The sequence below is a fragment of the Vombatus ursinus genome, unplaced genomic scaffold, assembly GCF_900497805.2.
Source record: "Vombatus ursinus unplaced genomic scaffold, bare-nosed wombat genome assembly UNPS02014786.1, whole genome shotgun sequence".
NCBI classification, from domain to species: Eukaryota; Metazoa; Chordata; class Mammalia; order Diprotodontia; family Vombatidae; genus Vombatus; species Vombatus ursinus.
The window spans coordinates 40,684,326-40,699,295 of record NW_020954564.1 but is presented as its reverse complement, the minus strand read 5'-3'; positions in this window follow the sequence as shown (position 1 = coordinate 40,699,295).

Genomic DNA, 14,970 nt, shown 5'->3' with positions numbered 1-14,970 from the left:
GTGACTAGTAAGTGTCTGAGACTGGATTTAAACTCAGGCTTTCCTGACTCTAGGCCCAGAACTCTATCAGCTATGCCACCTGGTTTCTTCATCAGTAAAAATAAGGGTTTCAACTCCATGATCTCTAAATCCTAGGAATATTCTCTGAAAGGTTGTAGCTAATCAGTTTCTTATAGTCTTAATTCATTAAACATTTATTGTACTACTACTGCACATAAAATCCTGTCCTGTACAATAGGAAAGATGTAAAGTTTAGATAAGACATACATCCTGTCCTCATATAGCTTATGGTTTAGTAGAGGGATAAGACAGATAACTATAATTCACAATTTTTGTTAAAGGTATATTAGAGAGGTTCTGCCCCACCACACTCCCCTACTAATGTGCTATATGAGATCTGAGGAGCAGGGCTAGGACCAACAATGGAGATGAAGGAAGGCTGCATGAAAAGTATGGCAATCAAACTGGGATTTAAAAGAGAAGTAGGAATTCATCAGGGAAATAAAACATTCTTGTAAGCATATTTTAGGCATAGGGAGCAGGGTAAGCAAAGGCAAGTGGAGACAGAGTTAAAAATACTTGGGCATGTTTGGGGAAAGATAGTAGTCTAATTTGCCTCAAGCGTGATTCATAGAGTGGAATAATTAGAGCTAAGGCTGTAAAGATATCCTGGAACCAAATTGTTGAGCAGTGGCTCACAAAGTGTGTGTCACAAGCTTCTGAGAGGTGTGCCATACATAGTATGGCACTTACAGTTCCAATCACATATGTACACAATAGTCTCCCCACTCACAGTTCTGACATTGTCCCATGAGTGAAAACATTTTGAGAACTGCTGCTGTAGAGGGTTCTGAATGTCATGTCAACAACTTGAACTGTATTTGAAAAGACATAGGGAGCCACTGAAGTTTTGTAAGCAGAGAAGTAACATGGTTTCATCTATGCAAAAGGCATTCTGTCAGAGATGTCAAAGAATAGGATGGGGCATCCAGTGGAAGTGGAAATATGTGTCAGGAGGCTATTATAATAATCCAGGAGGATATTGAAGAGGGCATGTATTAGAATAAGTGGTCCTGGGAATAGAAAGCAGGGAACAGACATGGGAAACCAGACTAAAAAAAACACATCTAGAGTATTACCTTCAATTAAAGACACCATATTTTAGGAAAGATGTGGACAAACTCCAGTATGTCCAGAGGAAGGAGTGACCATGTCATATGAGAAATGAGTGTCAACACAACTGAAGGTATATAACCTAAAAAGAAAACTAAGAGGAAACATGAATGATAGAAGACAACAAATGCCTGAAGATGTTATGTAGAGGAGAGAGAAGAGTAATGTTACTCCTAGGACCAAAGAGGCAGAAACAACAGAGAGGCAGCTATCAACACAATGAAGATTTGTCCAACAATTAGCTATCTTTCAATGGAAAGTGATATAAGTATTCAGATAGAGGAAGGATAATGCTCTATTGCCTTGTTTTAGAGACAACACCTGCATTGGATAGGTGTGGACCATATGACTTCAAGTATACACTCCAACTTTTTATGCAGTTACTCTTTTAGTCTCAAAGATTCACCAAATTCACCCTGGAAAACCATGCCTATCTCCAGATTGTGAGTGGCTTTGAAGGTCTCTATTCTATGGATGGACTCAGGCCAGACATCTTTTATTCCCATTCTGCCTAATCTTCTGACTCCTTAATCCTGACTTCTTCATCCCTCATCCCTCATTTCCACACTGCATTACAGCTTCCTTTTGTGTGCTGTCTTCCTCCATTAGTGCTGAAGTTCATTGAGAGCAAGGAATGTCTTTCTTTTTGCTCGTATTTGTATCCCTAGTGCTTAGCACAGTGCCTGGCATATAGCAAGTACTTAATAAATGCTTGTTATTTTGCCTTACCTTAAAAGAGGAAAATAGTATAATATAGCAAGGCACTCAGTGTATACTTGGTGACTGAGCCAACTCTTGAAACTCATGTGGGTCATGCATAGCACGAGCAAGGATTTGCTAACCAAGGTCTAGGACATTAGAAAAGGGATCCTCCTTTTTCCTTCCCATTTCCCCTGAAATTTGAAGTTACTAGTTTTAGGAACTAAAGGACATCTCATTTTATAGAATGAAGTGTAAACAAATAGAACTTTTTACCCTGTGAAGTGTTACAGGCTGAAAATATAAACAGATTCAAGAAGTATTCAGAATTATTTCAGTATGATAGTTGATGAATCCCTAATGGATCACTTAGGGAAATTAGGGATGTCATGACAGTTTTCTGATATGAGATCTTCGCTGACTTCCTATCACTTACCAAGGAAAGTTCAAATTCTTTTACCCATCATTCAAGGCTCCCCATACTTACATCTCTAAACTCATCTCACAAAACTCCCTGCATTCACTCCACTTTCTGCTCCATGAACGTTTCATGAGCTCTCCTATTCCATTGCTTTTGTTCAAGCCATTCCCAATAGCTGAAATATCATTTCTCCTTTTTGGCTTAATGAATTCACTTATCCTTTAAAGTTTAGCTGACATGTTGCCTCCTCCAGGAAGGTTTTAATGATCCCCTGAACAATAATGTTCTTTCACTTAAGACATGAGATAGTGCTTTATAATTCACTAATGGACTTATTATATAATAATGTGTATTACAGTCATCCATGTAATCCTTCCACCCCAACTCTGACCCTACTAGACTGCAAGGTCAAGGTCTTTTTCTCCTTAAGTAAACTCTTTATCTTCCCCAGCCATATAACACAGTACTTTGTGCACAGTAGACACCTAATAAATGCTTAATGAATTGTATTTGGTTAGGCTGGAGATAGAATTGTCCAGCCTAGAAAAAAAAGATGAGGGTCAGCAAGTTGTGAGGCCCTCAGGTTCATCTGGTTGTGTTCCATGGACTCTGACCAAACCATCCTCTGGGGGTCAGAGAAGGTTGGGTCTTTGACCAGAACAAGGGGAGTCCATAAAATTCCCTGAAATCAACTTTGAAATTCTGCCAGAAGAACTACCCATGATGAATAATTGAAAAGTGCTCTAGTTTTTTTTCCTACTATCCAAATCAAAAGAAAAATAATGTTAGATCAAAACCTCCAAGAAGAGTCTAAAGCAAAATATTCAGACAAGATATGGGTGCTTGGAATAGGGAAAATCTCTTTCCAACATGCATCAAAAGAAGCCACTAGTTTGTGAGATGTTTTCATGTGGGATGTACTACTTTGGGACCTAAAAAAAGCATAGCTATGCATTATAGGTCATTAAAAAGTGAATCTTTTGGGGCAGGTAGGTGGCACAGTGAATAGAGCTCTGGCCTTGGAGTCAGGAGGACCTGAGTTCAAATCTGACCTCAGACACTTGACACTTACTAGCTGTGTGTCCTTGGGTAAGTCACTTAACCCTGATTGCCTTACCAAAAAAGAAAAAGTGAATCTTTGGGGAGAGAAAGTGAAGGTAGGAATAGGATTTTCAACCTAATAGGAAAGCATTTCCCCCTCCATTTTCTCATTTGAACAACACAACAATCCTGCGAGGAAAGCAGGTACGGTGGTTTTTTTAAACTGGACCTGTGATTTCATTGGTGTAGGGAATTCCCAGTGAATAAATTCCCACCACCAATGGGGATCAGCAACTACTCTTCTACTTATGATATTAGAGAGTTTCCTGGGATAACTCTTCCTTTCATGTTTTCATTGTCTATCCCAAGGTACTGAGAAACAAACAAAAATTCTAATGAATTATTATTATTATTACTAAATATTAGTATATAAAAATAATCATTTAAAAATCCCCTGAACACTGGGGGCCAATGTCTAAGAATTTGTTTTGGATTCCCAAACATCAAGAAGAAGGTAGCAAGTCATTCAATGAGTTAACTTAGATGCCATCACTCAATAGTCCCAAATACCCCCAACCCTCTAATTCTGGTCTGAGTTCTTCCACTCTCTAAATTTTGGGCAATTCCCTTCCCCTCAATGGTCTGCAATTTCCTTCTCTGTAAAGTGAAAGGGATGGTCTTTATGGAGTCTTACAATCCAACAGTAGCAATCTATTTTTGTGCCAAGACCACCATGCCACTTCTTCAAGTGGGGGAACCAGTTAGTGAACAGTTAATGAGTCATCATTAGACGAGCTTGTCAGGGAAGTAGCCTGATGTGGTAGAAAGACCACTGGCCTTGGAAACAAATCTCAGTTCTACTTCAAAGCCTGACACTAATTTCTCCCAGCCTCAGAGAATACTTCATATCATTGAAATCCTGGTGTCAACCATTCAAGCTTCACAGGATCCATGAAAGGGAGTTTGAGTACAATGAAAAAGAGTGACTAATTTCTCTAGGGAAAGTAACTTCACCTTTCTGTTTTCTTATCTTATAGAATCTTGGGATTTGGATCTGTAAGTGACCTTAGAGATTATCTATAATATCTTTGACATATTACGTGTGAAGAAGAGGTTGGATGACTTGCTGAGGGTGACCCAGATACTGCATCAGAAGCAAGCCTTGAACCTGCCTATGAGACTGACTCTCTAAGCACCCCACAACACTGCCTGTCTAGAGTGAGGACTTCCTGCATTTCACAGGGCAAAGTATGGTGTAGTAGAATAAAGATAGGATTTACAAGCAGAGGACCATGGTTAAAATCAATGATCCATTTTGTACCACTTGGGTAATCATGGACAAATCTCAACTTTTCCAGGTTTCTTCATTTGTAAAATGAGGAGGATGGACTATCATTGATTGGTTCTCAAAGTATGGTCTGTGAACCACTGGGGCCCCCTGGACCTTTCAGAAGATCCTCAGGGTCAAAGCTATTATCATAATAATATGAAAATATTATTTACTTATTAAAACGGTCTTCCTTTTCTAACTACATATCTGTGTGAGGCCGGATTCATATATTTTAACCAAAATAACATATCATAACACTGAATGTATGAAACAGATGTGAGAATCCAGCTGTCTTCTACTAAGCCAGACATTGAAGAGATTTGCAAAAATATGTAAAAAAAGACTATTCTTACCCTTTTTTAAAGAAATATATTTACTTTTCATAATACACATTATTTATATTAACATGGAAAGGTATTTATAATTGTTAATTTAAAATCAATCAATATTTTAAAGGTTATCAGTATTAATTTCTAATATGATAAATATTGATAAATACAACCCATATCAACAAAAACTGTTTGGGGAGAGGATCCTGAATAATTTTTTAGTGGTGTGAATGGTTCCTGGACCAAAAAGTTTGGGAGCCACTAGAAGAGATAATCTCTAAGGTCCCTTATGGGCAGCTAGGTGGCACAGTGGATAGAGTGCTGGTCCTGGAGTCAGGAAGACCTGAGTTTGAATCTGGCCTCTGACATTTATTAACTGTGTGACCCTGAGCAAGTCACTTAAACTCTGTTTGACTTAATCCACTGGAGAAGGGAATGGCAAACCACTCCAGTTTGTTTGCCAAGAAAACCCCAAGTGGGGTCACGAAGAGTTGGACATGACTGAAATGACTGAGCAACAACCACAACAACAACAAGGCCCCTTACAGCTCTGAGTGCCATGATCTAAGATGAGAAGATGGAGTCCCAGAGCAAATAGCTAGCAGTTGGAAGGGTTTGGAACAGAACATAAATCTTTTGATGTCAAGGCCAGCGGTTTTTCTACCACAGTTAAGAAATCTCCCTGACAAGCTCAGTTGAAGATTATTCATTAACTTTTTGCTGATAGGGTCCCCCACTTAGAGAAATGACCTGTTTGTCTTTGCATAGAAGTAGGTCCACCACTCCATCTACATGTTGTCCATTACTCTCATTTTATAGCGAAGGAAATGGAGGCCTTGAGAAGAGAAGAGACTTGACTAGGATTTAGTAGGTGGCAAAGCTAGGAATAGTATACATATCTTTCCTTATGCTATTTCTCCTTAAAATATCTGGGCAGGTTTGAGAAAAGTCAGTTTGATACCCTGCCCAATGCTAATCAAGTCCCATAATTTACCCTACATCAATCCTGGCTCTAAACTTGGAGGTAATCTTCAAGGTATGATCTTTGGAATTCATAGGCTATTCTTAAGAGGGTTTCTGGCCTTGAACATGAATACCAAGCAGAGAGAATGCGGCAGCCAATAGAAGATGGCAAAGAGAAGATAGGACAATTTCATACATTGATGCTATGATACATTTAATAGAGAACTTCAATGGGAGTCAGGGGTCCTGGGTTCTTGTCCCATTTCTGCCATTTACTAGATCTTGGTCAAATAACTTCCCATTCTCCCCCTGTAAAATGAAGGGGTTGAATTATATTGTCTGAAAGGTCATTATGTCATAAAATTGTAAAAATTATACTACCATTGCAAATTCTAGCATTTAATATTCTAAGGTTCCTCACTGATAGCTCTAAGATTCTTTGTTTTAAAGTCCCTTCCTATTCTAATATTCTATCCTTTAAAGTCCCTTCTGGATGCAGCATTCTGTATACTAAAGACTAAGGACATGGCAGATTTTAGAAGGAAAGTATATGGTCAATAGTGTTCCCACAGTCCTCCAAGGTCCACCTCTGAATAGTCTTAAGAGCTCCTCTCTACAATCCTCCATAACATCCCCACATGCACATAGAAGGTATCATGACTCAAGGTCCCTAGGAGCTTTAGGCCTTTTTGTCATGTCAGGGAGCCTGTGCTAATGTCATCCACCATTCATTTCGGCCATACTCCCCAGGTAGAGGTCCATAATACTCTTGCCTATGCCAGATGCTCCCAGATTCCAACCTACTTCACTTCTGAAAGTGATGCTAATGATATTTCAGCAAAGGAAAGGGCCAATTGTAGGGCCTATTGGTACTGATAAACCATATCTAAGACAACAGTAGAGGCTCTTTGGGAAATGTATGAAGCTTTCAAATAATCTAGATTCCATAGATTCTGCTGGAGGCCTTTGGCAAATGGGTCCATGATTCAAGTTTGTGACTATTAAGCTGGGATCACATTGCTATTCTCTCACTTTCAAGGCATCATCATCTTCTCAACATAGATTTGATCATTCTGTCTTGTAAAGTGCTTTTCTCACACCAATTTTGGGATTGCTATCCACATTTTAAAGATGATGAAACTAAGGCCCAGAGAGGAAAAGTGATTTTCCAGAGGCCACTAGGTAATGAGGGTCAAGATTAGAACTCAAATCTTCTGAATTAGCACTATTTCCAGACATGACAAGAAATAATCAAAACAAGCAAATCAAGACTCTCAAAATGCTTCTGAAAGTTTTTTGTCTTCAAGATAAGGGGTTAGACTCAGTCATCTCTAGAGTTCTTGTCAGGTTTGGTATCTTGCAAAAGGAGGGAGACTGAGTTCCACCTATAGGTTAAAACATAGATTTATAGGTGGGGTTTCCCTTTCTAACAATTACCAGGTGGAGAAGAAGATCAGGCCTGCTGCAGACAAGCTTTCAGTTCCCTAGACCCTCCTTTTCTTGCTGGGCAAGTCTCTAAGGTTTCTGCCAAATGAAAATCCAAGAGCCTGACCCATGGAGCTTCCTCCACTGTATTCCTGATTCTGACCTACTATATTCTTGAGTTAGCCAAAGTGACTTGGCTTATTGATGTTCCTAACCTCATTTTTCTATTTGCTCTGTCTGATTTCCTTCAGTATCCTGATTCATTGAGTCTGGAGCTGGAAGTAATGTTTACATCATCTGTTTCTCACCCTCTCCTTTCACAGATGAAAAAAACTCAGGTCAAGAGAGAGGGGGTTGATATGCCCATGACTGCAAGGAGTACAGCTGGAATTCATACTCAAGACCTCTGCCTCTACATCCAGTGACATGCTGTCTTTCTTTGTGTTTCTGACTCTAGTCTCCTTTGCATGTTGGTTTGGTAATCAAGAAGTCCTTTACTCATAGTCAGTAATATAAACTTTGACTTGTATAAACTGTGTGATCGTGGGCAAGTCATTCACCTTTTGGATCTTCTTTTTTAACTTGTTCAATTGGTATAATAGCATTGTAATAGCAAACTAAAATGTCATCTCCTCCTGGAAGTCTTCCATGATTCCCTCAGTTAATAATGATCCACCTACTCTGTCCTTCAAGGTGCTTTATTTTGTAATTATCTATTGTACTTTTTATCAATTATTAAATCACCAAGCATTTAGTAAATGTCTTACATGTGCTAGAAGCTATGTTAGTTACTAGGAATATAAGCACAAAGAACAAAACAATCTCTACACACAATGAATTTACCTTCTAATGGCTGAGACAAGAAGTGCAGTTAATCCTCAACATTTGTTAACTTTCATGATTTCAAACATTTGTGTGATTTTATTAGTAACCTCATTTTTACTTTCCCATTGGCAACTACATACATTGTTGTCAACACGGACTAGAAAAAAAAAAGAGGTGTGATGTGCACAAGTCTGTGGAGCCTTTGGTCTCCTACTAGACACTTCACTGATTTTGTTCACCCTAGTTGTAAAGAGTCCCCTGTGCATTCATTGCATATTTTCATCATTTTCCTTTAAAACTCAATTTTGTGTTGTAATTATACCCCCAAAGTTTAGCTCAAGTCTTTTGGGTTCTAAGTTCAAGCATGTAAAGTCAGTGATGCTGCTTAGTGAGAAAATAAAGGTATTAGATAAACTTCCTGCCAGAATGTCTGCTGCCTCTGTCAAGCTGGTGTGTCCTTCACGATCTCCAAGCCATCTACCAACTGTGAAGGACAAAGTATAAAAGGTGATGTCAAGACCTTGCCAGTCTCCAAGTCATCTGATAGCAGCAACTAAATTCCCAACAACCTCTCCCTTGATTTTCAGAGGGCAGCCAAGGTACAGAGGTTTACAGCAGTATAGTGTTCAGTACAATGCCCTTATACCACCATCTGACACAGTGGAAGTTAAGATTCAGGTTAGAAAATATTTTAGTTTTAAGAATTTTATTTGCTGTATAATATTTATAGTACTGTAGATTTCTTATGTTATGAAAAGTGAATATTGACTGAAATCAATTTTTTTGAGGTGTTAGCACAAAGGGTCACAGAATTCTAGGGAATTACTAGTGGAAAAAATGTTTTACATGTTACCAATTTTATTTTGTTTATTGAATTTTATGGATTATTTCATGGTTATTGTGTTAGGAAAAGTGTATATATCAGAATTAATGTTTTGCTACAAAGAATTGCATGCAGAAAAGTATATTTTCAGGACTCTCTACAAAAAGATTACAGCTTTTTGTGGTCACAGGAACCTAACTCCCTATTTTCCAAGGGTTCAATGTATCAACATTTTTTTTTTTTACTTTTGTGCTGTTTTCTAGGAATGTAATCCTGAAAGTTGAGAATTGACTGTATGGATTAAAATGTATGTGTATACAGCATAAACATAAAATGAATAAATATGAATAAATACAAACAAATACAGGGTAGTTTGAGAGGGAAGGCACTAGCAGTTGGGAGGCTCTGGTAAGGCTTCAACATAATATAGTGACTGAGGTGAACCTTAAAGAAAGATCCAGATTCTTCCAAGACCTGAACTTTGCAGTATTATGTATTACATTTACATGTGCCCTTTTGCTTATCTACATACCTCTTTAGTGTCAAGTGCCATACAAACTATGCAGATTAATAAATGTTGTATTGTATGGTTAATAGTGATGATTATTGGTCATCATGATCCTTAACTAAGAGATGTTATGAGGAAAGCACTTTGTAAATTGTAAAGCACTATAGAAATGGAAACTATCACTGATATTATTATTTACCCTGAGTTATACCCCTGACTGATTAATCTAGTCTCTGCTTTCAAGAAATTTGTATTCTGTCCAGGAGAGACAACAGGTAAACATGTTACTTACCTTTGTTTCCCCACAATAACATAGAAAACACACCAGAAAAAATTCTGATCAGGAAAGCAAAGAAAAAGTGAGTCATTTTCCTAGGGCAACTTAGGATGATAAGCAAGTATTTGATGTCAGGAAAGCTGATTGTTAAATTTTCCATGTGAGAATTTGGACCTCAGGAGTTGGGAAATGCTGCAGTTTAGGGCTTGATATATTGTTTTGTTAATTGTCCAGACTTAGGAAAGTGATAGAGAAAATGTTAATAATGCAGATTAAACATAAAAGGGTGTCCTTCAAACACCGTTCTCTTTCTCCCTGCTCTTGGAAAGCTTATTGTTAAATTGTTAAAAGTACATTGCTGTACATAAAAAAATATGTACAAAATAGATAGAAGTGTTTGTTTTTTTGGGGGGGGAGGGGAGACATGGGAGGCACTAGAATTTGGGAAAACAAGCAAGGAAATACCTCTTGTAGGAGGAGGCTTTTGAGATGAGTTTGGAAAGAAACTAGCTATCAAGGAACAATTGGGAAATCAATAAGAGGAAACAATAACAGCAAAAAATAATAATAATAATATGAGCCTATACTGATAAATTGTGTTGCATGAATGAGCTAGTGGAAAACACAGCAACAACAACAACAAGCCTAGATTGGAAGTTAGGACATGAGTCCTGTGTGACTTTAGAAAAATTACGTTACCACTCTGAATGTAGGAGATGGGCTAGGGGACCTCTAAGCATGAAATAAGATAATGTATGTAAAGTGCTCTGCAAATCTTAAAGACAAGTTCTAACTCCCTCCTCCTTCCCTTTCTCCTCTTTTTTTCTTCCTGCTCTTCCAGCATTCTATGATATCTAATGGACTTTTAGCTGACATACTATGTTCTAGGAAATCTTAGGCCATCATTTTATATTATGTTTTGTTAACTTTTTATTTGTTAAGATCTCAACATTCTGTATTCTATGATATTATATATATATTATATATATATACATATATATATATATATTATAACTATGATATTCTCTGTCATAGGATCATTGTCCTGAACAGTGCTGGCACATGGTAGATTCTTAATAAATGATTGCTGATTGTTTGATAACAGCATTACAGATTTTTTTTTAGCTGGATAGGATGTTAGAGATCATTTAGTCCAACACATTTATTTGAAAGCTGAGGAAACTGAGGCCCAGTGAGGTTAAATGACTTGTACAAGATCACAATAATAGTTGTCACTTATATACAGTTCTTTAAGGTTGACAAATTACTTTTCCAGTTCATCCTCTACTTTACTGTCAAATTATTCTCACTAAAGTTCAGTAGTGACCATGTCACTATACTGATCATGTTCTATTCAATAAACTCTAATGTTTCCTAGCATAACTTACAGGATAAAATGTAAAATTCTGTTTGGCATTCAAAGTCCTTCACAACTTGAACCCCTTCTATCTTTTCAAACTTCTTACTTTCCTATAGGGTGAGATAGATTTCTATACCCAATTGAATGTGTATGTTATTTCCTCTTTGAGCCAGTTCTGATGAAAGCAAGGTTCATTCACTCCCCATTACCTCTACCCTCTTCCCATCCATTATAAAAGCTTTCTCTTTCCTCCTTTATGTGGGATAATTTATCCCATTCTACTTCTTCCTTTCCCTTTCTCCCAGTGCATTCCTCTTTCTCACCCTTTTATTTTATTTTTTTAGATATCATACCTTCATATTCAACTTGCATCTGTGCCCTCTGTCTATATGCATTCCTTCTAACTGCCCTAATAATAAGAAAGATTTTATGAGTTACAAGTATCATCTTCCCACTTAGGAGTATAAAAAGTATAACCTTTTTAAATCCCTTATGATTTCCCTTTCCTATTTACCTTTTTATGCTTCTCTTGACTCTTGTATTTGAAAGTCAAATTTTCTATTCAGCTCTGGTTTTTTCATCAAGAATACTTAAAAGTTCTCTATTTCATTGAATATCCATTTTCCCCTGAAGGATTATATTCAGTTTTGCTGGGTAGGTGATTCTTGATTTTAATCCTAGGTCCTTTGCCCTTTGGAAGATCATATTCCAAGCCCTCCAATCCTTTAATGTAGAAGCTGCTAAATCCTGTGTTATCTTGACTGTGGCTCCATGGTACTTAGATTATTTCTTTCTGGATGCTTGCAACATTCTCTCCTTGATGTGGGAGTTCTAGAATTTGACTATAATATTCCTGGGTCTTTTCATTTTGGGATCTCTTTCAGAAAGTGATCAGTGGATTCTTTTGATTTCTATTTTACCCTCTGGTTGTAGAATATCAAGGCAGCTTTCTTTGATAATTTCTGAAAATATGATGTCTAGGCTCTTTTTTTGGTCATGCCTTTAGGTAATCCAGTAATTTTTCAATTATCTCCCCTGGATCTTCTTTCCAGGTCAATTGTTTTTCCAATGAGATATTTCACATTGTCTTCTATTTTTCCATTCTTTTGGTTTTGTTTTATTTCTTCTTGGTTTCTCATAAATTCATTAGCTTTCATTGGCTCAATTCTAATTTTTAATGAATTATTTTCTTCAGTGAACTTTTGTATCTTTTTTCCATTTGGCCAGTTTTACTTTTCAAGGCATTTTTTTTACTCATTAGCTTTTTATGCTTCTTTTACCGTTTGACCTACTCTGTTTTTAAGGTGTTATTTTCTTCTATATTTTTTTGTGTCTCCTTTACCAAGCTATTCACTTGTTTTTCATGATTTTCTTGCATCACTTTCATTTCTCTTCCCATTTTTTATTCTACCTCTCTTTTTTGGTTTTCAAAATACTTTATGAGGTCTTCTATGGCCTGAGACCAATTTATATTTTTCTTGGAGGCTTTGGATGTAGGAGCTTTGATTTTGCTATCTTCTTCTGAGTATGTGTTTTGATCTTCCTTGTCACCATAGTAACTTTCTATGATAAGAATTTTTTCTGTTGTTTGCTCATTTTCCCAGTCTATTTCTCGACTTTTAACTCTTTGTTAAAGTGGGGCTCGGCTTTCCAAGTGGAAGGTGCACTGTCCCAAGCTTTAGGGGTTTTGTATAGCTATTTTCAAGAGACTTCTAAGGATCTGTAAGTTTTTGGTTTTTCCAAGGTGGTATGACCTAAGGGGAGATGTGTTTACTACTCTCCTGGCCTGGCCTGTGAGTAATCACAAGCACTCTTTCCTGCACTGGAACTGTAAGAAGTGTGTCCCTGCTCCACTATGGCTGCAAGCTCTGGTGTGCTAGTGCTCTTTTTCACCCTGGGACTGCCACCCAAGACTGTGACCTGTATCTGAGTGCAGGCAAAGCAACACAGTCCTGCTCCCAATTCTAGCAAAGAGACCCCTGTAATCTTTTTCTCATCAGTTGTTTGACCCCCCTCCCCCTTACCACCTGTGGGCAGAGAGCTTTGGTAGCAGCTCCTGCTGCTGTTGATTCAGTGGTTTCCAAAACCTGCTCTTGGTTTGCTGGGCCCAGTCTGTGCTGGTATGGCCTGCACTGAACTGTGCTCCATACTCTCACCCAGGTGTGGAAGACCTTGCTTGTCAACCTTCTAAGTTGTCTTTCGCTGGAAAATTATTTTGCCCTTCCTTTTGTGGGTTCTGCTGCTCTAGGAATTATTTTATGGCATTATTGAAAGGTATTCAGAGGAGTTTTGGGGAGAGCTCAAGGAAGTTGCTGCCTTTTCTCCATCATCTTGGCTCTGCCTCTGTAATCCTTTTCCTATCTGCATTTTATAGATAAGAAAACTGAGGATCAAAAAGTAAATGTGAATTCTGGACAGTAATAACATAGTTCAATTATAAACTCCTTAAGGTTGGAGGAATTGCTTTTTAATTTTGTCTTTGTATTGTCAGAAGTTAGAATAGCACCTTAATATAGTAGGTACTTAATAAATGTATGTTGAATTCAGATGCAGTATTCAAATGCAAGTCTCTTGGACTCTAAGTCTCTATCTCTTTACACTGTTCCACTCTTTCCTTAAGTAGGGCAGGAAGAGACAGTTGCTCTTCTCTGGCATATTTTCCTCAGAATTGCTTTGAACTTTCCTATATTCACAAACTTCCTTAAAGGTTTTTGCTTTTTGAGAAGAGAACTAAAATGGATTTTTTTGGGTCTTCTTTAGATGAATCCATAACTCTATATTCTAAAGTCATGTCCTGCTCTGAGATTTGATCTCATCCAGAAATCCCAGTATTCTAGAAAGTTGTTGTACTATGTACAACCATTGCCTTAATTATATCCATACTGAAAAGTAATTGATAATAGTTGAGTGTGGTGATGGTAACACATCCTTGGTTCTTGCTACTGGGAGACTGGGACTTGTATATTGCTTGAACTTGAGAGTTCTGATCTATAGTAAGGCTAAAACCAATAGTGTGTCCACATTGTCTGGCATCAATATGGGGAATGAACTGAAGAAGAGAGGACAGGGCACCAGGTTACTTATGGAGGGGTGAACTGACCCAGGTTGGAAACAGAGCTGTTTAAAGCTTCTGAGTCTATAAGGATTGGAAACAGGCCCTGAGAGGCCATTGTACTTCCACCCTGGGTAATGTAGGGAGACCCAGGCTCAAAACAGTAACAAGGGAGACAACAGAAACCAGGAGATAGTATAATAAAATAAAATAGTATCTATATATCCAAAATATAATATACCCAATATAACATATAACAAATAACAGTAGTTAAGTACATGACAACTTTGAGAATGTCCATATGGCCACCTAACAGGGCATTTCTACTTTTCCCCAGGAACTGTACTAGGAAAATTTTGCCCACTTTCCAAGATTTCCCAAGTAGTAGCCATTCCTGCTGACATGATGGACAGGGTTGGGATACATGAGAAGCAAATTAAGTGGAGTGATGCTGCCTTCAGTTTCATCAGAAGCATGGAGAGGATAGTGGGGATAGAGTGGGTTTTGCCTACAGAAGCAGATGGGCAATGAAATTTCAGTCTGTTTGCTAGAACCATTGAAAAGTACTATTTCCCTTCTATTCCATTCTGCTTGTGAACACAGAACTCCCTCTTCATCTTGCAATCCTTCGCAGGCCTGTCCTCAGCTTCAGCAAATTGAGGTACTGGCTTTTGAAAGGTACACAAATAAGAGACTCAGGAAGGGAGGCAATGGCTGAGAGAGGTAACCAACAAGGTATTATTT